General features: G+C 47.5%; 1 protein-coding gene and 1 non-coding gene across 2 annotated transcripts in view; both read left to right on the top strand.

The window, feature by feature from the left end:
- The window catches only part of LOC100950881 (aromatase), a 103,255-nt gene that overhangs the window by 18,819 nt on the left and 63,195 nt on the right, over positions 1-21,241 (top strand). The window lies entirely within an intron of this gene.
- On the top strand, positions 17,766-17,872 carry LOC111723485. The gene has a single exon (XR_002772012.1). It is a non-coding gene; the product is annotated as a U6 spliceosomal RNA (small nuclear RNA).

Raw genomic sequence — 21,241 nt, 5'->3', positions numbered from 1 at the left:
ATATATATATATATATATATATAGTAAGTGACATAATTGTAGGAGTAAAATTGTACTTGTAAGTCCTGACCACTCTCAGGGGAAGGGGATTCGACACGTATGTGCACCAGGAGCAGATATCTTTTCTACACTTGATCTTAGCCAAAAGGCTGAGAAGTGATTGTTTCTTTCTTTTTTTGAGACAGAGTTTCACTCTGTTGCCATGATGTCATAGCTCACAACAACCTCAAACTCTCGGGCTCAAGTGATCCCCTTGCCTCAAGCATCCTGAGTAGCTTGGAATACAAGTGCCCCCTATAACATCTGGCTATTTTTTTAGAGACAGGATCTTGCTCTTGCTCAGGCTGGTCTCCAACCCCTGAGCTCAGGCGATCCACCCACCTCAGCCTCCCAGAGTGCTAGGATTACAGGTATCTTGGGGGCCACCTTAGAACTCTGCCTACCATATCTACTTCCCTCCTGTCCCAGGTCAATAGGACTCAGGCTCCTGTTCAATATTATTTGGGCAGAATAGATGCCTGATAACCCCCCTTCATGGTTCCTGAGCCCTCCTCTCGCCATGGCCCTCAGGCTTTCCTCTCCAGCTTCTCCACTCCCACGACTAGTTGACCTGGTAAATCAGTGCAAGTGTTCTCTCCTTGGTGTCCTTCTTCCCTTGCTTGTCCCTACGCCTCCACACTCCACCCCACTCCCTGAAGCAGAATTAGGAGCTCTCTGTGCTCTGGGTGTGGCTCTGTGCCAGCAGTCATCTCACTCTGTGATGGAGGTGCAGGTCCTTTTAGTTCAAAGGACTCTTTAGGACAGGGCTTCTGCTACACCCATTTACATCATCTCAGAGCCAAAGCACAGTGCATGCACGGCACATGCTAGGGAGGGTGGGATCAGTGAAGGCCTGGCAGCAGGCCCGTGGAGAGTGAGGAGGTGTGGAGATGAGCGGCGGAGGCATGTGAGCAGCGGCAGGTCATGCTTTACCAGTCAAGTTCATATTGTTTGCATTTGGCTCTGGGGCAATCATGACCTTATGATGAGTACTTTCTCCATTCTTCCTTACCAGATGAGTTTCTTCTAGGCACAAGACATAGGCCATGTCCTCACAATTCTATTCTCAGGCATCTTCCAAAATCACGTTTTTGTGTAATGCACTGATGCTCGTATGTGGAAAGGAAGAGATGTGACTGTTTGAGGGATAGTAAATGATCGGTTTTGAACACAATCCTAAAGCTCGCCCTGTAGAGTTTCTTGTCACACAGCTTTTTAAAAATAAATAGGAAATCTTGAATATGGTGTTGAGAATTTTCTTTTATAAGAGACATGGAGGCTTTGTCAACTCACTGGGAATTTTGTGGCGTAAGGGAATTCTCTGCGAAGACTTTCTAAGAGTAGTAACTCCAACGGTCTGCAGCCTACTTTTCTTTCTTTAAAAGAAACATTTAACTATGGAAGTAATATTTGGAAGATGCAGAAAATGTAAAGGAAATAAACATCCCCCATAATCTCACCAGCCACTGAAAACCACTATTAACGTGACCTGAGAGCAGGCTTGAGTTGGGGGGAAAAATAGGGAGACAGTTTTGTCCCTGGAATGTATTGCTGGCTTCCTTTTAGACTTAGTGACATTGGGAGGAGAAGAAGCATGGTCATGGAAAAATGACTTCATTTGGGGAGACTTACTGCCTGGCTGGCAGCTAAGAGAGATGAATGGGGAGAAAGCAATGGTTTCTGCAACCCCCCAGAGACGAGGGTTGCCACTTGTGCAAATGCAGGACCAAAGAGAGGAGCCAAGCGAGAACTTCAACTCATTTATCGAGCCCTTGATATGTCTCCCAACCCAGAAAAACAACAAAAATGTTAAATTTTCAATGATTAACAAAGTTGCCCTTACAGCACAGTTCAGGTTTCTAAAGACTCCCTTCCCCCTCGTCTTTCATTTTCTCCCTGGCCTTATCTTTCTGGATATTTTACTTCCACTGGTGAGCTTGGAAGGGCTGAAACCTCTATTACCACCACCATCATCACCAGCCTGCTTCCATTTGAATACCCCCACTGCATCCCCCCCTTGCCTTTTCCTTTGTGCTTGCTGCCTTCGCTGATCTATTCCCTCCCTGTGGCCTTACATCCCACCTCTCACCCTCAGCCTGGGATCTTAGGCTCCCAGAAGACATTTCCTCTTCTGGCCTACCAGCACATACAATTGCAGCCCAAAGGTGAATGCACTACTATGTGTCCCTTCAACTGGGCTCCTCTCTCCCCTTCTACTGCCTCCTGCCATCTAATCAGCCCGTCATGGCATTCTTCTAGAAGGCCCTTCGCTTTGGTCCTTAGGCATCCTTGTGCACACACAGCCTTCTGGTTTTCACTTTGTCTTTGCTCAGACTGTTTCTACACTAGGGAGACAAGATGCCTCAAAACCCAGATGGACACTGCCTTTCAGAACTTCTGCCTAACAAAAACCACCTACATCTCCTACTTGGCATCTCTAAGTACTCATGAGTTTAGGATAAACAGTTTTCACCTGTTTATCATGTTTATGTTCTTGACAATAACAAGAAAAATTACTACTTACTTAAGGACTACCATGTGCTAGGACCTATATCTTTTTACAAAGAAGAAAAGCCACTCAGACTACTCAGGAGCTTTATTGGAGGGGTGTTAAGGACTAGCTCTCTCACTGTCCAAGTGCTTCTCACCCAGCCTGTCCTTCCTCAGTCCTCAAGAGTGCATATCATTTCAACCCTGCCCCCCACCTTCACCATCTAGTGCAAAGACTCATGGGAACTGTGACATTCTAAGCTGTTAACAGCTGAATCCTTCCCAGAAAACTGTGTTCCCTAGTGACAGTTGGCTGAAGACAGTGAAAGAGAGAGGTCCTTCAGAAATGGGTTGGGGTGAGAAGGAGAGGGAAAGGAAATGACCAGCTGTACCAAGAGGCAGACTCCCAGCCTACTGGACTCCTCCCAGACACTCCTGTGTTCCTCTGAGAGGGTCAAGGGAACTCAGCCTTGAGGGGATCCAGAGATGAATCAGACATGGATCCTGCCCTTGAGGAGCTTTCTGACTAGTACTTCCCAAGTACTTAACAAGGTCAATTCCAAGGGTCGTGGACTTTGGAAGAGAGCAAGATCCAGGCTGGACATCAAATGTCAGGGGAGGTCACATTTGAGCTGGACCTCAGGAGATGACAGAGAACTTTCCACAGGCAGAGATTGGAGGTGGTGCTTGTTATGACACTGTCAGTCCGAGGCTGTGATCTGTGAGGGGGGGATAGCTGAAGAAAGTAAGAGGCTAAGGAGACACTGTCACAGTCTCTAGCAGAGGCTGCATTAGCGTTTTGCCCAGTGTTGCCTTCATGAAAACAGTCTGTTTATGGGAAGCACTGTCTAAAAGTTGAGAATTCAGATTTGACAAGTGCCCTCTGAGGGTCTTTAGACCCACTCTTAGCTCCATCCTTCTAGGAGTCTGTGATTCACATGTCGAGCTGAGGACACACCTGAGAGCCTAGGCAAGATCTCTGTTAGTGAACTCCCTCAAGTGAATATGCTCCTGCCGGAAATAGAAGCCCAGGGGGCAAATATGCTCAGGCTCGCTCAATTAAATTTGAGATAGCTTCAGGTCAGTGTTTAGCTCCTGTTTGCTGGAGGAACCAGCAAGGTCACTTATTTTGAGGAGTATGTGAAAAAAGAGGACTGAAGGTGACATTGGTGGGGAAGAGATGGCAAGAAGTTACTTACTAGAACCAAAAAAAAAAAGGTCAAAAAGGGGTAACTGGGTGATGAGAGGGGAAACTTTTAAGAAACCTCTACTTCACCTATTTAGTTATTTTTGTCTTATTATGATATGGGAAGTAATGTAGCTCTACCATTTTGTGGAGATTACAGAAGGGATCTTGGGAAGTTTTTTCTCTAGTGGGGAAATCATTGCCAAACTCTTAAACATTTATGTGACTTTCAAAAATAATTTTTGTTTAATCTTCTGTGGCATCTCACCCTTTGAGCTTTAAGTCCCAGCATAACCAGTATTTCCCCAGGATACTAGTCATTCCCAAACGGCTGAATTTAGGCCATGATAAAAACAGACTTCCAAAGACAAAGCAACCAAATGATACTTTATGGAAAAGAAGCCGACAGATAAATCAAGTCTAGTCAATGTAAGGATGAAGAGCCAAAGACCCAGACTAGAGAGAGAGGTAGAACATCTTGGGTGGCCAGATAAAAGAAGGAGGAGGAAGGCATGGGGGGGTTCAGGGTAGCCCCTGAGCCTAAGAATGTCTGGGAAGAAGGGAAGGGCATTCATTCTCTGTTTGACTTTTTATACAACTGGCTTGGCAGAAGCCACCTTGACCTTGGAGGTATAGCCCCTGTGTCCAAAATGAGGTGAAGATTGCCTCTGGTCAAATCTTGGCCAGAAAGGCTCAGTTGACCTAATTTGGAAAGGAACCTTTGTGCCATCTCAGTTTTATGCTCAGTGTCTGCCCTTGTGGGGCAGAAATAACCATAGAAGAGTGCGAATAATCTCAGGGTATCAGAGAGAGGAGGAAAGTCATGAGAGACAACATGGCCAGGTCCAGTATGAGAAACTGCTTCCTAGGGACTTCAACTCAGTCTTTTCAGCTTCTGTGTGCCACCAGTAGGTTGCCTCGAAAGTGTAGCTTTCCTATGTCCCTTCCATGCCCAAGCAAAATACCTCTTGCACCCTCACTGTGGCAGTTTGCTTTGGATCTGATTTCTCTTCTGACAGCTTCCCCACCACCCTGTACCGGCTGCACTGTCTTCTTTGGGGAGGCGGTTTCCTTCCTTAGCTTTCTGTTCACTTCTCTTCGCCTCTTTCTCCTTCCTGCTGTTTCTCTGATCACACTTTGCAGGCCTTCAATCATATTGGTCCCGGATTCATTTTCTGATTCTGAGGGATGATGATGTTCTTAAAGGAATGTCCTTGATAAGAACATATTTTGAAATAAAAAAGATCCCGCAAATTAGGATCCACAAGCATTTGATACATTGAGAAAGGCACAGAAGATGGATATAATTTGGGGGGAAAGCTGTTCCATATAGGAAGGAAAGGTTCTGGTTCCCAGTGGAGGGCCAGAGGAGGAGCTGCTGGGGGTACTGCTCAGACTCTGCAAGCTTCTGGACAGAAGGTTCCAGACTTCCAGGCCCGGAAGTTGTGGTCGAAGCAGACCTTTGGGATCCTCTTCTTGAAACCCTTTGCCCTCCTTGACAGTTGACTGGGGAGCAAGGAGTCGGTCTCACTCAGCACTCCCACGAGTGGCTCCAACCTCTTTCAATCACACCTGGCTATCTGCCCCAGAGATGATTTCCTATGAGAACAGTTGAAAAATACCAAAGTGACTTCCTAAGAGTCTGAACCCTCAGTGAGAAGCTAATTGGTTGCTTGCAGCCGTCCTGTTAGGTGTGGTTCAGGTTATAAGCATAGAATACTCAGTAACTTATGCAGAAAAATGCCGGAAGGCTCCAGAGAAGCTTAGACAAGAAGTAAGTTGAGTTGAGATCATGGCGTTGCCTTCTCTTTGAAGAACTCCTCAGGAGTCACTCCCCACTCAAAGTCCTTTTTTAATGGACTTCTGTGAAGAAAATAGTCTATGTAAGAGTTTTGCTCAAACTGGGCTCAGTACCTCCCTGTCGCTCAGGACTCTGGGTGAGCTGGCGACACACAAGAGAAGCACCCTTGTGGTGGTTTGGTCCTGTCTTATTGGCTGCTGTTCCTCCTCCCTGCTGCTCAAATGGGCTCTGTCCTCCCTTGCTTTCACACAGAAGTAACTGCTTACATGAAAAGGCTCCTCTTCCCGTTTCTGCCCTATGAAATCCTCCCTCTCATATGGGCCCAGTCCAAATGTCATCTTCTCTGTAGAACCTTTCACAAGTGTCATGAGAGGTGAATGTCCCCTCCTATGGGGTCAACAACCATTTGGTTGGGTGTTCTCCCAAACTCTAAAAGTTAAACTCTGAAAGTCTTATCTCCCCAGGGCTGGGACCCACAAGTGAATGGAAAGCTCAGCACTGAGTTTATGAAAACCAAAAAGGTAGCACTTGTTTTTTTCAGCCATTAAACTCCTGCCAAGGGACTTCTCATTGAGATTGCTCTCTGCGTGGGGAAGGGCATGAAAGGGCTCCTCCTGGCCTTTTCTTTGCAAAGGCATAGTCAGGCCTGCACATGCAGAAATGAGAGCAGCTGTGGCAAAGCAGCCCTGAGCATACAGCCCATCTTTTCCATTCTCCAACTGACCTGACCAAAGGCCCCTTCGAGAACAGCTCTGTTCTAAGAGCCGCTAAGAGCTGTGGAGGCAGGAGTAGGGGAGGAAAGATAAATGTCAGAATTCTTGGATGATCCTGGGTAGCTACTGGCCAAACGGGGGATGAGAATGGGTGACAAAGCCTTTCACCTTTGGGGTCAGCAGCATGCCTAGCTGCAGGGCAAGAGGGCCAAAACATCTGTCAGCTGGGCAGCAGCTTCTGTAAATAAATCGCCTTTGTCCCATTGGGGGCAGGGATGAATGTGTGTTTATTTGCTCAATAGAAAACCATGTAAACCAGGGATGAGAAGGAAGCCTTTGTAGTGACAAGAAGCCTGGTTGTCCTTCAGACAGAAGACACCACTAACAATGGCATCTTCAGGACCACACAGGGTCTCAGAAGGAAGGGTCCTCGATCTTATCCGAAGGCCCCTTGCCTCTCTATGAAACCCTCTGAAGCAGAGGCTTCAGTAAGCCAGAAAATGGCTTTCTGGCTCCGGCAAACCTACATGAAGCTGGCAGATGGGGGGCCTGGCCCCAGCTGCCTCCTCTCCCAATTTCCTCACATTAGCAGTCAGTTCAGCCCTCATTTTCTCACTTGAGGAAAAGCAGTGATCCTGTCGTCCTGGGGGGATTCTTTCCTCCGAACCCAGCTCCCTTAGCCCTGCTGGCTCCCTCTTAGCAATAGCTACAGTGGGACAATGAGCATTAGCCAGCTGAGTGATTTTTAAGTCAATAAATTACCAAATGTCAAGAGTTCCTGGAAAAGTAGGGATTCAGAGCTTCAGAAGCAAATGCTAAACATGATTGATAAGCATGGAAGGGGATGCTCTGGGCCACTGTCCAACAAAAGGATTCCTTGAATTTAATCCTAGAAAAGGCAGAGCTGGAAGAGTCCTTAGAAACCATCTATTCCATTTTTCCCCTCCCTAAGCAACTGCTTCCCGTCTACAGATAAGAAAGTAAAGTACATGGTGGTTTAGGAATGGGACAGTGTGTTCAGAGCTGAGCCAGCTCTGAAGCCAAGCCGTCCTGATTTCCATTGGAACACCCTTTCCATAAATATCAGTAGAATATGTTTCTGGATCTTTGTTTAAATGAGCTTTTAAAACAGAGGCTTCTGATATGTCTCAAACTAAGTACCTTATCAGAAAGCAAGTACCACGAAGTGGTTGTATCATTACTTTTAAGTAATAACCCAAGGGTATAAATAAATGGTGGTGAGATGTTAAACTCATCAATATAATAAAACAATTTCTTATACTTTATTTTTTATAGCACAGTTTCCATAAAACTGAATTATTTTGCAAGCTCTAAATAAGGCAATTAAACAAGCCAAAAATAGAGTTACTTAAATGATATTTGAGCATTAAATCTCATAGACAATGGAGAGAGAATTTTGTAATATCAACTGGGAGCACATCTCAGATCAATAAGGATGGATCATCCCATTCTTATACTACCCCAAACAGTAGCTGCACCCAGCTGGCAAACAGTCCTCCCTGGCTCTTAATGCCCTCCCTTCCAGCTTCTGCTTTGCTCTCTGGTGTGGATTAGATATCTAAGGGGAAAGATCTGGATTTGGAAGGTCCTCTCTCCACCCCTAACTCATGCTTCAAAGCCCAGCTCAAGCATCTTCCCTGTGAAGCTTTTCTGGGCCCTCCCCCATTCCCCAGTGTGGCCCTGATCCTCCCCTATTCTAATGCCCCCTGTGCATAATGTGCCTACAATCACATTGTAAGGCCACTGGGCCCCCGCCAGCCCTAGCTGTGTTTTGTTATCTTCTGATCTTTTTCAGAGACTATACTATGAGAATTTTAGTGCCAATATGAAAGAATTGGGACTCACACCAGGTGGAGTTCACTAGAGAAAAGATGCCACTACTGGGGGTGGCATTGAACAGGGAGAAAGGGGAAGGGAAGCTGCAGGAAAGCTTTGTTGAAATCATGGAGGCTGAGGTAGGCTGTGAGAGCTTAGGTCATTGGAAGAGAAGCCCCCTCTTTTGGAGGGGACCAAGAGGCTGCAGATCTGAGTTACACAATCAGGAAGACATTGAGCGTTTGTGGCAAACACTTGTCATTACATGGGAGAAAGTGACGTCATTACAAGACAGCATCATTAAAAGGGAGAAAGTGCACTCCTAGGCCTAGCATGCAGGGCCAAGGCTGCTGTAGTCTGGCTTGAGGCTTGTCTGTTGAGGAAGAGGAGGTTGGTGTAATCCTGAGCCAAGGGCATGTGCGGTGGGGAGGGGGCTGGCTTGAGTCCTTGGAGACTGGGCCTGTTTCTCTTGGCTCTGCTATCAGTTGGTTACATGGCCTTAGGTAAATCTGCTCCCTTAAATAAAATAATCTAGACAAGATGAATTGTCAAGTTTCTTCCAGATCTAAAGATCTAGTACCCCAGGGCTTCATGATCCCAGTTCCCACCTCAAACCTGTTCATTGGTATCTCTGGAGAGAGGTGTACACCAAAGTTGTCACTTTGGGCCCTTTTGGAAATAGTTGAGTCAAAAAGTCTTGAATTCCTGCTGAGTCTTTAAGCTGGGCCTCGCAGAAAACAATTTATAATCCAACCAATACCCGGGCATGGGTGACAAATCCTAACCAGGGGGACCAAAGCAGAAGTGTCTTTTCTTGGGTATTCAAAAATACTTTATTCAAAAAATTTTTTTTGCCTTTTCAAACTGTATTTTGGAGGTATATAAACATTAGTTTCTGAACAATGTCTCCTCAATCATTTATTTTACAAATAGGAATATAAAAAAATAAATGGTGGAGGTGTTGGAGGAGGAGTACGCTAAAGAGACTTCATTTTTCAATTTTGCTAAGTGAAGACATTGAGGAAAAAGCACACGCTATCACTGTTGCATGTTCAGTTCAGCACAGGATATTTTAATACCCAAAAAAGTAAGGAGAATTATATATATGTATAATCTTGGCATAAAGGAAAGTCCTTTAAACTGAATTAAAGCTCTGAAGAATGTACCTCATTCGTATTTTGCATAGATTGGCACTGGGGGTCACCAGTTTAGAGATGACAGTGTCATCTGATTTAGGCCCATGGATCCACACTATCACCCATGTATTTGTTCTTTTTAAAGACAACCGCACACTGCAAGGAAGTGATCTTGGAGGTCCTATTTCTGTTACACCCCCAGCCCCCACACCCTTGTGCCACGTTGACTTGGGAGAGGGATATTCACAAAAGCATGTCAAGTCTACATTCATCCTTTTCTATTCCCCTTGAGTCTCGGGGGGAGAATACTTTTCCTCTGCTCCTCAGATTCTTTCTCTTAAGGCCTCTTCTACCATAACCTCCACCCAAGGGGTTGCTGCTAAAATAAAGCTCCAGTGTCTGCCCCTCCCCCAGCCCCAGTGGACCTGATTCCTCTCCTAGTTGCTGTCCCTGATGCCCTCCTTCACGGCAGGCTCTGGAAATGCATGGTCTTTGTCCCAGGCCTCAGCCCCTCTCTTCTCCCTGCTTTCTAGCTTCTAGCTCCACCTCTCTAGGAACTATTAAAAAAAATCAGCAAGCAACTTTCTGAAATCCAGGAGTCTTTCCTTGGTCATCCTCTTCCTCCTCCACCTGGCTGTGGTCTTTGAAATGATCACACACTTTGAACCATTCTCTTGCTTGCTTTTCTTGGCTTGGCCACGTTCGACTGTGTCACTCTCTCTTTTCTCACTCTTCTCTCCACTCCCCGAACCCCTTGCTCTCAGAGCTCTGGAATCACAGGTTTGGCTAGCTTTCCCAAAGCCAACCGGAATGGGGCTGGGGGGAGTCGGCATGGCTTGCAGATCACTTTATCTTCCAATGGGACAAGAAGATGTCGAGAGACTGTGCCTCAGGGATATCCCACAGGGCTGAGGAAGCATCAGCCTTTCTGAGTTTGGACTTGGTTTCTCCATTTTTATTTGACAATCTCTCACCTGACTCTAGCTGTCTAAACTCGATAGCAATGCTTCCTGGGAACCTCTAGGGGTCAAGCTGCCTGTGGCATGCTTTTGAGGACTGGGATGCTGATAAGCCACAGTCCTTGCCTTCATAGGGCTCACAAGCCCGTGGGGGAGAATAGGTGGTTCCAGTTACAGTGAGGAGAGACAATTTGGCAAGAGCTCCGTAAGACAGGGGCAGGATAGTGGAAGGACGGTGGGGAGGATAGTGGAAGATCCTGAGGAAACAGAGAAAAGCAGCGAGCGTGGAAGCTGGTCTGGCCTCCTGTGTAATGCTTGGGCTAACATTTTCTTGTCCTTCTGAATCATTCCGGTGCTAATCAACAAAGAATAATGTGTGGTCCCTCTTGGAGTAAAAAGCATTCAGCAAGTGCTTCACAAAAATTCTATTGTAAAATGTATGTCCCACCTCAAAATTAATTTTTTTTTTTTTTATAAAGAACGTTGTTAATTCACTCCAAGCCCACTCAGCCACTGAAGAATTTTGAGTATTCGGCTGGAGATCTTTGTAATGAACAAGTAGCTCAATTATTCTAGTTTCATTATACAATATATCCGACATTCTTTGGCATTAAGGAATTAAAGCACATTTTCTCTGGCAAATGGCAACGGTATTTGATTTGAAGACATATCCTACACAAGTGGTTCTTGACTAAATGTAGTTCCATTTACAAGAAAGCGTTTTCACATGATTTAACCTCTTGGAGGCTGGTCTCAGCTGGCTCATTCAAGGGGGTTTCTAGCTAATACTGTGTTAAATAATTTGTGCAAATTCTGCAGTTGACAATATTTTGCACGAGGCATTGAACTCTTAAGGCTTGTTCCTGCAACTCAGCAAATTATCTCAGCCCCTTCTCCTCTTTTATCCAGCAATCCTTACCCCCCACCTCCAGTTGACCTTTCCTATCCAGGACTGACAGAGCCAGTGGAACACTCAGTCCCAGCTCTCCAGGCACACCCTTCAGCAGAAAACCAGAGCAACTGGTGTTTGGGGACCAGGCTGTGTTCACTAAAAGGCCCCAGTCAAAGAAGATGGTTTCTCTTGAAGAAAAAGATACTTTCCGCCCATGAAGAAGGCCCCCATCCTCTCTCTCAATACAAGTGTGTAGGCAAGGCCCCTGCTAACTTCAGCTCTTTTGTGCCATTTAGAAAACAGTGCCCCCTCCGGATGGGCACGAAGGCTTGTAAGAAAGCCAGGGAACAATTTCAGCTCATGTATGAGTGAAGGGGACCCTCATCTCAGGGCTTAGCACTGTTGTCCCCAGACAGGCCCCTTCCCAATTCAAAGACTGGAGACTTTTGAAAGGCATTTGCCAAGAACAAATTAAATCTGTATAAGTTAGATACAATTTGCCAGTTTATGGAAATGCTCAAAGCTTTGCATAGATTTTGAATAATCAAGGTGCTTTACTGCCGCGTTCTGAGTCACTCCCACTGCAGCATGGAATGGGGGGCTGGGCTGGGCCATCTCCAAGATGTGAAAGCATCATGAACGTGTTGGCACTAAACTATGGTCTATTCAGGTCCAACCGGTAATCTGGTTGGGGATGGTTTCTGTCTTTGAGAGCTGAGGGACCAGGCCTGTCCCATTTGGTTGTTCTGGGGTCCCAAAAAGAGTTCCTCCAGCTCTCATCCACCTTTCTCTGTTCTCTATCCTTCCCTGCCAAATTTCTTGAAAGAAGAGTCCCCACTTGGTTTCTCATGAGCCTCTCTGCCAACCATCTGACTGACTGTGATTGATGAGAGATGTGTACTTCTAACTGCTGAAGCCGAGGGCCTTTTCTGCTTTTTCCAACTTGTCAGTGTAAAGAGTTCTGAGCAGATGCCTTCTCTTTCCTACTTTTACACTGCTCCCCTTGCACTCCAGTTAAATGACCCTCTTCTGGTTTTCCTTCCGGTCTCATGGCTTCTTTTCTGCTTCTTCATTAGTTCTTAAGCTCAGGGAATCTCTCACAATTCTAGCCCAGGACTTTTCCTCTGATAACCATCTTGTATGTTGAAGATTTGACCCATTCCCGGGGTTTCCATGAAAGTGGCTCTGCACCTAACTCCCTGTTTTTGCCAGTCTGATCTATTTCCAGTCCTCACTGCTCACATTTCCAACTGTTGCCCACCCTGCCAGCCCCTCAACTTGTCATCTTCCCCCTCTGCTTTGCTCCCCCTCTGGTTTCTCTAGAGAAACACCTTAAGACTTTGGGGCTGCGCATGTAGGTTGGGATTGTGGTTCTACACTTTTCTGTGTAGGCTTTGAAGCAAGGTCCTTTTTTCTCATGTCCCAGGAATGCTACCAATGCTCAGTAGGTTATAAGCACTTGTTAAATGCTGGCCCTTTCCCCATTTCTTATAAGCATGAATATTTCCCTTCTACAGCGGGCTTGGAATCTTCTAGTTGTTTAATGCAGTAATGTGTTTCCCCTTCCCCCTACGCCTCCCTAAATCCATGGCAATTCTTCGGTAACTTCTCTCACATCGGCCCCCTCCTTTCCACATTGAGGGGAAGTTGTCTAGGTCTGTGCAACCCATCTCTGTGCTTTCAGGATCCGCCCTTCTAATCCACGCTGCCTACTCCCACTGCCTAAAACACAGTTCTGATCAGAACTCATTCCTTGTTCAAAAACCTTTAGTAGCCTCACCCTCAGGTCCATACCTTTACTTTCGAGGTGTTTTACAATCTACCTTAAACCTAGTTTTCTGCCAAACTCATTCAAAGCCAAACTTAGCTCAATCACAAAGCATAGTGGGACCTCAGTGAGATAGAATCTGAGAGGGAGAGCAGCCAGCGTTTATCCAAAGGGATCCAGTTTGGGAGTTGGGGCAATGCTCTTGGGCCCTGGTGATGCTCAAAGTGAAGTGGGGCTTTGCCTGCACCTAGGAGCTGAGCTCTCGTCCTCACGGCAAGATTCTAGGCAGAGGATCAACCACCGTGCCCCAGCCAAGCAGCTTACAGTAAAAACAGCATGAGAAGACCACCTAGAAGTCCAGAGAGTCTTGGGAATGGAGGCAAATTTCCAACCCCTATGTGCAGTGTAGGGACAAGCTAGGAAAATTATAGAGGAGAAAAAAAAAGTGGTAAAGCACTTATTTGTGAGGAGTTCAAACAGCAAGAGCCTGATTCCTTATCTTGAAAGCTGAATACAGCCACAAGAATAAAAAAACACTTAACCGAATTTGAACAAGTTAAAAGATTAGATGAGAAGGCGGCCATTTGGGCTGGATGGACTAGATTAGCAGTACAGATTCAAAGGGAACAGGTCCCTCCCTTTTACAATATATGTTCCTTTTTAAAAGGTAATTCTAACCCAGACTCCATGCCCACTCCCTTATACATTATTCCCCTCAGGTCTCATGCACGCCCACCTATTCATCACATGTGGGGACATGGTTTCCTTGAGTCCTAAATAATCATGATAAATCGGTTAATGCTATATTGTAAATGATTGCTGAAACACAGTAAAAGGCCTGGTGAGATTCCAGACGGGGCGACTCTCCCCGCACATTTTTACATTGGTCAAAGGGCTTGCCTCTCCGAGTCTCATTGGTCATTAGCCCGGCAATAGCTTGGTGTGAGAATGTCACACCAGGCAATAACTGAATGTGAGACTCTTTGTCACGCCGACCTCTTCCACTTTGGCCAGGTTCCAAGGAAGTCAATGGGGGGAAAACAGAGACAGAGCAGAGTGACGGGACGAAGGAGCAGGGAAGAAAGCAGGCTGCACAGCGGTCCGGGCTTCAGCAGGCAGGGGCAGCTCTGGACCCCGAGAGCAGACCATCAGCTGTTTGCCTCTCTGTTCCCTGGCTTCAGGTATACTTCTTGCAAATAGTGCTAGCTGAATTGCTTTGACATACCTCTCTAGACTTTCCTCTTTCTCTAGAAAGGTGCTGGGTCCTCTGAAGTTTTCTACATTGCCTGGCCAAATGGAGTTTTCACAGCCACAACAGAACATGGGAGGGGTGTCTTAGGCATAAATCTCCATCTCAGGCATTGAGCGGGATGTTTTGCCAGCTGTGGAAATCTCTCCCAGAGATTCGGGAACAGTAAGGGATGCTTAGCCTTATCATGTGGCTGGAAGGCATTCTTTTTTCCACTTTAATGAGCCCAAACTCCCTCCAGTTCAGAAACATTAAATGAATGACCCACCATGGTGCCACTGTCAGAAAACTGAGCTGTCTACCACTGTCCTGGGCCCATCCACCCCTAGCAGCATCTGTGTCAGCATCCCTTTCCAGATTTATTCTTTTTATTATTAATAGCTAACATTTACTGAGTGCTTACTATGTGCCAGGCACTGTGCTAAAGGAAACACATTGCCTCATTCTCAGGCGGTTTCTGGGAAACTGGGCAGGACCCTAAAGTAAAGAGAAAACCTTGAGGAATTATGGGAGCATGGGCTTGTACAGGCTGGGGCCAGCCGGAGAAGACTGAATCCAAAAGATGGTTTTGCAACTCAGTCTCTGCTTCAGCCCTGCTGTTTACCTCCCACTGACTCTCAGTGGGTCTGGAGTTCGGTGGTGAGCAGGGGCATGGTGGGCAAAGGTGGGGGTTGTGCCGGCCTGACCCATGCATGCTTCCAGCCTCTGCGGGGTCTGGTAGCATCCGTGCTGTGTAGGATATTGGGGGGCTGCAAGAGGGCCCCCCTGCACCTCCTTTTACTTTATCCCAGGCCTCTCCAATCTCCCCACCCCTCCAAGGGTTAAGTGCTAAAAATTCCTTCTATGGGGTGAGCTTTCATTCTTTGATTCACTCCAAACATAGCTCTAGAGAATGTAACAGGATTGCTTCCTATTTACAAGAAAAGATGAATGACTCAGGAAAACTTTCTAACCAGGAGTAGGAAAAAGATGTCCTGGAATCCTGGCCAGGTGAAGGAGAGTGGGGAGGAAAGGGGGCACAGTAGGAAGCTGAAGAGCCTGCAGGCAAACCCTGCCAGTCAAAGCACTGCAGTCTGAGGCAGGTTGGTTAAACAGCCTCCCATGGGAAGGAACTCGGAGTGATGACAAGCACAGCCAAGTTCACATCTCTGTTGATGAGAGTCTGACTCTTGGCTCATGAAGCCTGGGGCAAGAATTGAGCAGGACCCCTGGGAGAGCAGCTCCATGCCCAGAATTGTCCAACAATTGCATAAGCAGTGGCCTAGTCAGCTACTCATCCCAAGCACCTTGTTCCCAAATTTATGTTTTGAAAAGGATTTCTTTTAAAATGTCTTTGAAATTTTGTGTAATGTATCCAACAAGGCCTTTGAAATGTAAAGATTTGTGTATTTAGGAAAGCACAAGGAACATTGCCTTCACTGAAAAAAAAAAAAAAAAAACCCACAGAAAGTAGTACTGTCCCAGACAATTCAGCATGTCTGGTCGTCAGAGACGTATACCCACCATGCTGTCCTTCCACAAAGAACGGAGCTAACTCCAAACACTATTTCTTTAGCAATAACCCCATTTCAGAACACTCCCTCCCCCACTTAGTTTACCTCCCAATTTTCTTGACAGTACATGAAGGAAGTTGGAATACAATTGGGGGGGGGGTGTCACTCCTTTATTGTGTTGAAGGTTGGGAGGTGGACAGCAAGATTCTCTCATCAGCAATGGGACAGAAGCCAAGTGCAGGCCAACTGGGAGGGCCGAGGGAAGGTCCTCCATCTTGGTTTAGACAAATGGCCAACGCCAGGAGTCCAGGAAGCAGGGAGAAGCAAAGCAGAGCCCCAGTCCAGGGCAGAGGGGCAGGTGTCACGACTGAGGATAGTCTCAGCGGGGCTGGGGGCCAGAGGAGCAGGCTGTGGGCCGGTGGTCAGAGCAGAGCTACTGTTTTTCAGGAAAGAGTGGGGATGACACAGAGGAGTGGTGAGAGGAGGCTATTCCTCTGTTGTGGCCCACAGAAGCATGCCCTGGGTGAGCAGGGCACAGCCAGAGTATTTACCACATGGCTCGTCTGGAATGAGGAAACTTGAGCAGGGGAACTGGGTGCCCATTGGTGAACCCAGAGGTTAAACAGGTTTAAGCAGCCCCAAAAGGCCACAGGGTAGTGGAGAATCCATGACTCAAATAGCAGCTGCGGAATACTCGTGGTCAGTTCGGGGGCACCAGACCCCAAATTAGACTTCCAAGGGTGGGCAGTGAGTTGATACTATACTTTGAACAACTGGGCAGTGCTGTGGCTGCTCGATTAAGAATTCCTGTCTCAGATGTGATTGGTCTGAGACTGTGTCAAGGTTGAGTGTGCTGATAACTCAGCTGTCAGGACCTGAGGAAGGCCAGGGAAGGTCAGGCCTGGGGACAGGAGCAAAGGGTAAGGGGTTTCATTCATTCAAAACTTACTGCACAGAGCTGAGTGCCATGGCATCAGAGGACAGGGATAGGAAGATGAGTAAGACATGGTCCTTACTCTTGAGAGGTTCGTGGTTTTTTATGGCAGATACACTGGGATAAATAGAAACTCCAGTGCCTAGAGATGCTTAGTCAAATTCATGGTGCCTTAAAATTATTATACAAAAGCAGATTTCTAGTGCTTACATTTTACTCCTATAATACTCTATAGCTTATGTATATCAAATGCAGCCATCCTTGGACTATTCTTCTGAGGCATTGAACTTCTTTTTAACATTCCACCTTCAACTCATCTCCAAGATGCAACATAAGCTTTAGTTGTCCATAAAAGCAGCTAGTAACGGGGAACTGTTTTGGGTTGGATATCAAGGAGGTGGAGGTTTTGTTTCATTTTATAGTTTTAGCACCAAATGATTAAAGAAAATCAGAAGTCACTTTAATAATTACTTTGGTGGTTTCAGTTGAACAACTGGAGGGCAGGCAGCCATCTGAAAGTAGGTGGAGACCTGGCCAGGGCAAAGTTAGGGGGAAGGTGTTGGGCCCATGTGATGATGAGGGGCCCTAGAGGGAGTGTGTGGGAATAGGCCACCTTCAATGGAGCAGTGGTACCCAAGTCTGAGCTGCAGCGGCCCAAGAATCCCAAGGAGGTTTTACAACATCCTCAAAGAAGGGACATTTGCAGAATCTGAGACAGCTTGGTTTGAAGAAGCCTCAATTCCAGTAGGTTCAGTTTTCTGCAGACCCACCCTGCTGTGCCAGAGGAGAACACGAGGGCGTCCAAGGTCATTGCGTTGGCAGTGCCTCTTGGAGACAATTGTGCTAACCCCGAGGTAGTCTTTAGCCTTCCTCTTCTCTCTTGGCTGAGGAGCCTCGGTTTCTTGTCTTGTTTTGCTCGGGGCTGGTCTAGAGGGACTGGGAAGAGCACAACAGGCAAAGGAAGGGCTAAATTCTGAGCTCATTCCAAAAGGCCTGTTTTGGGTTTGGAGCCCATTGCTACATACAGAAGGTATCATCTGGATGAGCCATGTACAGGGGGATGTCCGGTGCACACCCCACTCTTGCTGACTCTGACCTCTGTCAGTGGCATCACCCAGATGACAGTGTAGGTAGGATCAATCAACAGCCCCTTTCTGCTGGAACTGGCCTCAGTGAAACCAGAGTGGCTCCTCTCGACCCCTCCAGGGGCCTCCTAGAGGTCTATTCTGAATCTGCTGTGGCTTACCTGTCTCGAGATCGCCCGGGGTAGTGCTCACGGCAGCAGCACATACACTAAAATTGGAACAATACAGAGAAGATTAGCATAGCCCCTGCGCAAGGATGACGCGCAAGTTTGTGAAGTGTTCTCTATTAAGAAAAGATTTCCCAGGATCAGGGGTCAACTTCTCCCTGTACTTGAGGCAATATAGCTCCTGTGCATGGATTCCTGCCTTTTATTTCCTTCTGGGAGATTTCCATCAACCTTCCACTGGTTACCTGCTGCACACGTACAAATCAACACGTCTGCTCAGTGAAAGAAGCTGGGAAACCCTGGATGCAGTGAGCGTGGAGCAGAAGAGGTGGTTGCTTCTTAAGAGGGTACACACAGTGGAAGGGGCTTTGCTTTTCTTGAGGGGGATTCGCCTTTGCTATCCAAGGAGCGTGCCCTTAACACAGCGGGCTTTGGGTGCACTTGACTTTGCAATGCAATGTGCTAAGTGAAATAAGAAGTGCTTTGTACCCTGCTGGCTAATTAGGAATCAACCTTCCAGGGGAAAACAAAACCAAACCCAAGATACATAGATAGATAAAAACAAGGGCCTGATGACAAGCAGTTTAATTTAGTGCTGCCTGTCCTTTATTTTAGCCCACCTCACTTGCAGATGTGTGTCTGTCCCAGGCTTGAGGAGGGAGGGGCTTCTGGGCAGAGGATAGGTGGCTGGGAGGGCCCAGGTAGAAGAAGGAGGGAGACAGGGAGAGAAGGGCCCCACAGGTCAGGAAAGAGGGGAGTGGGGACTGGCTGGATTTATGAGTGACAATTTTGCTCATTCGAACTGTTGTACTTTGCCAAAACACCACTGTTGGCTTATAATTGTGTTGCGATTAGGAAATTACCCCCATTTTGTTTACTCATGTGGATTAGAAGACCCCAAATTTGGTGGGTTCCCGTGGAATTTGTTCCGTGTGGATGTGAATGTCTGCATGTTCTGGGGACACACTGCCGTGTGAGGTCAGGAGGTCACTTGGCCTCTGTTTTCTTCCACACTCTCCCCTGCCCCCCAATCATAGTCGCTCTTATTCCCCACCCCGCTTCCCTGTCTTCTCTCACCCAGTCAACTAGTTACAGATGAACGCAGTTAATACTCAAGACTCCTCAGGCAGTACCTGGAGGTAAATTACCAGCTGTGGAGAGAGGGCCAATCAGAGCCAAACAGCCAAACATGGTGGGAAGAACACCCTGGTTCTTTCTACAAGAAAAGCAGAGAAATTGGACCACATTGGGGTGCTTAATAGGCTCTGATCTTTTGTCGTGTTAATTATCACACAAATTGCAGTCCTGGAGCTTCCTGCCTTGACTATCTGTTAATTAACAAGATGAGTGGCACATCTGTGACCGTTCTGCAGCCCAAGGGTGGTCGGTGTATTGTACAAGTCAGAGGCAGGCCTTCCTGGAAAAGGGGGTTGCTGTGGCTCCCCATGGCAGTCTGGCTGGGAGGAGCTTAGGGGTTTGCTAGGGGTGGAAGCCAGATTTTCTGTGGTGGGGAGTGGGAATGGCAAAGGGGAAGAAAAGGGAAAGGGCATTCAGGTAGAAGAGATGGGACAGGGTTGTGACAGGTGACTTGTCCTGGGCAGCTGGGTCAGGCCCACTGTGTGTGAGAAGGAAAATCTTTCCCAAGAACCCAGTGATACCATCTGTCTGGACTTTTAGGTGATTCTTGGAGAACCGGAGGGTGAACTTGTGGGTGTGTGCATGAGGACAGGAATCCCCAACACAGCCAGCATACAATCCGGCTGGGAAGCAGGGTGGCCAGAGGTCTTTCTACTGACTAGGGATGTGGTGACTGGTGCCAAAAGAGAGAATGTACGTCATGTCTTAAGGCCTCTATCCACATGTAGCAAGGCCAGAAGAAGGAGCCAGACCAGCCAAGGCCTCTGTGACCACGTGTTCTCGCCTCTTGGAACCTGGTCTCTTTGTCTCAGGTCTTAGCACTCCAGAGGTCCTGTGCACTGTGACAAAAATTTTTCAGAGGTCAGAGAGGCAGCCAGCAGAGGGGTCAGCTTGGCTGCAAGACCCTCTGGCCAGCTGAGCAGCCAGCTGTGCCCCTGGGAGGGCACTCTCCTCCCCTCCCCTCCGGCCTCCCACAGTCATCTTGGGGTTCAGCCTGAGGCGGCTGTGCTTGCCTGCCCTCTGCTGCCCAAATCCGATTCTGTAATAGTGGCTGCTGGGCTGGATGGCTGGTGTGACTTCTCCAGAGCAGGCCTCCTCTCCTGCCTTGTGTGCTCAGGCTTCTCAAAGCAGACTTCTGCCCAGCACATGGCATCTGCAAAGTGAAGTGGGTTGGGGAAAGCAAGCTTCTGCAGCATTGGCTGAGCTCCTGCTTGCCGCCCTAGGAACCTCCAGAGAGAGGTTTGAGAATACCCGGGGCAGCCCCCTTCTTACCTACTGGGTCATGTATCTCCCCAGCCACTTGGCCTCTTTTGAGGCACAGAGTTGCAGTCACTACACTAGAACCTTCCTGGGATAGGGGTGGATGCTCCCAGCTAAGGCAGAAGAGGCTGGGTAGTGAGGAGGCTGTGTAAGCCTTCCAAGAAATGGTGTCTGTTGAATTTTCAGTCAGAAGAGGCCAAGACCTAGGAGCTGTCCCCTGACAGCTGGATAGTAGGCAATAAACAACACCAGGATCTCTTGGATGTTCAGTCAGAGGTGGCATCTGGTTGCTGGTTTCCCTGATGAGAGGTGTCTGCAGTGGCGGTCAATTCTCCGGAGGATGTCTTGGGGTTTAGGTGTCAGCATACCATATCTCCTTGATCTGGAAGCAGGTGCCCACTGCTGTTGGTTCCCACAATAAGACAGCAGCTGTCCCATTCCTGTGGCTGGAAGAGGGAGCTGACATGGGCTGGGCAGCTTCTTGGCAGTGGTGGGGTCAAGTTGTGGGAGCTCTGTGGTCCAGGTACCTGTGCACAAGTGGCCTGTCTCAGTGTAGGACCCAAGATGGCTTTGGGTTACATGCCTTCACGCAAGAAATTGTATGTCCGTGCTCAATTTTTTTCCCCAAGTTTCACATTGGAAATTTTGTCAGAGTAAAGGGGTCAAGCCTACACTGAGTGCTGACAAGAGGCCCCCAACAACCATTGCATCTCTTACCTCCACTCAGGCAGAGAACTTGGAGCCTGTCAAGGACGAGTAACCAGAGTGGTTCTTGGGTCACCTCTCCATGGGTAGGAAGTAGACAAGAGGCAGGTGTGGGGCCTCCCGTCCTTGAGGTAGGAGCTAAGAATCCAAAGCAAATGTCTACAAGGTAGAGAGAACCAAATCAGGGCCAGAAGAGTAGAGAAACCAGGCGATGGATAAGAAGGACAGGCTTTTATTTTTAGATCTAAGGCCAAGTCTACAAAGCATGCTTCCGGGGAGGGTCCCAATCACATGGGGTCCAGAGCCAGGGAATAGTTTGATCCCCTAAGACCCATGAAGTCTCTCTTTTTTCCCTTTGACTTAGAACCTTACAAAAACATTTCATTGTATT

Source organism: Otolemur garnettii, unplaced genomic scaffold (genome assembly GCF_000181295.1).
Source record: "Otolemur garnettii isolate 467f Iridium unplaced genomic scaffold, OtoGar3 scaffold00011, whole genome shotgun sequence".
NCBI lineage: Eukaryota > Metazoa > Chordata > Mammalia > Primates > Galagidae > Otolemur > Otolemur garnettii.
This window is presented reverse-complemented; position numbering and strand designations above follow the sequence as displayed.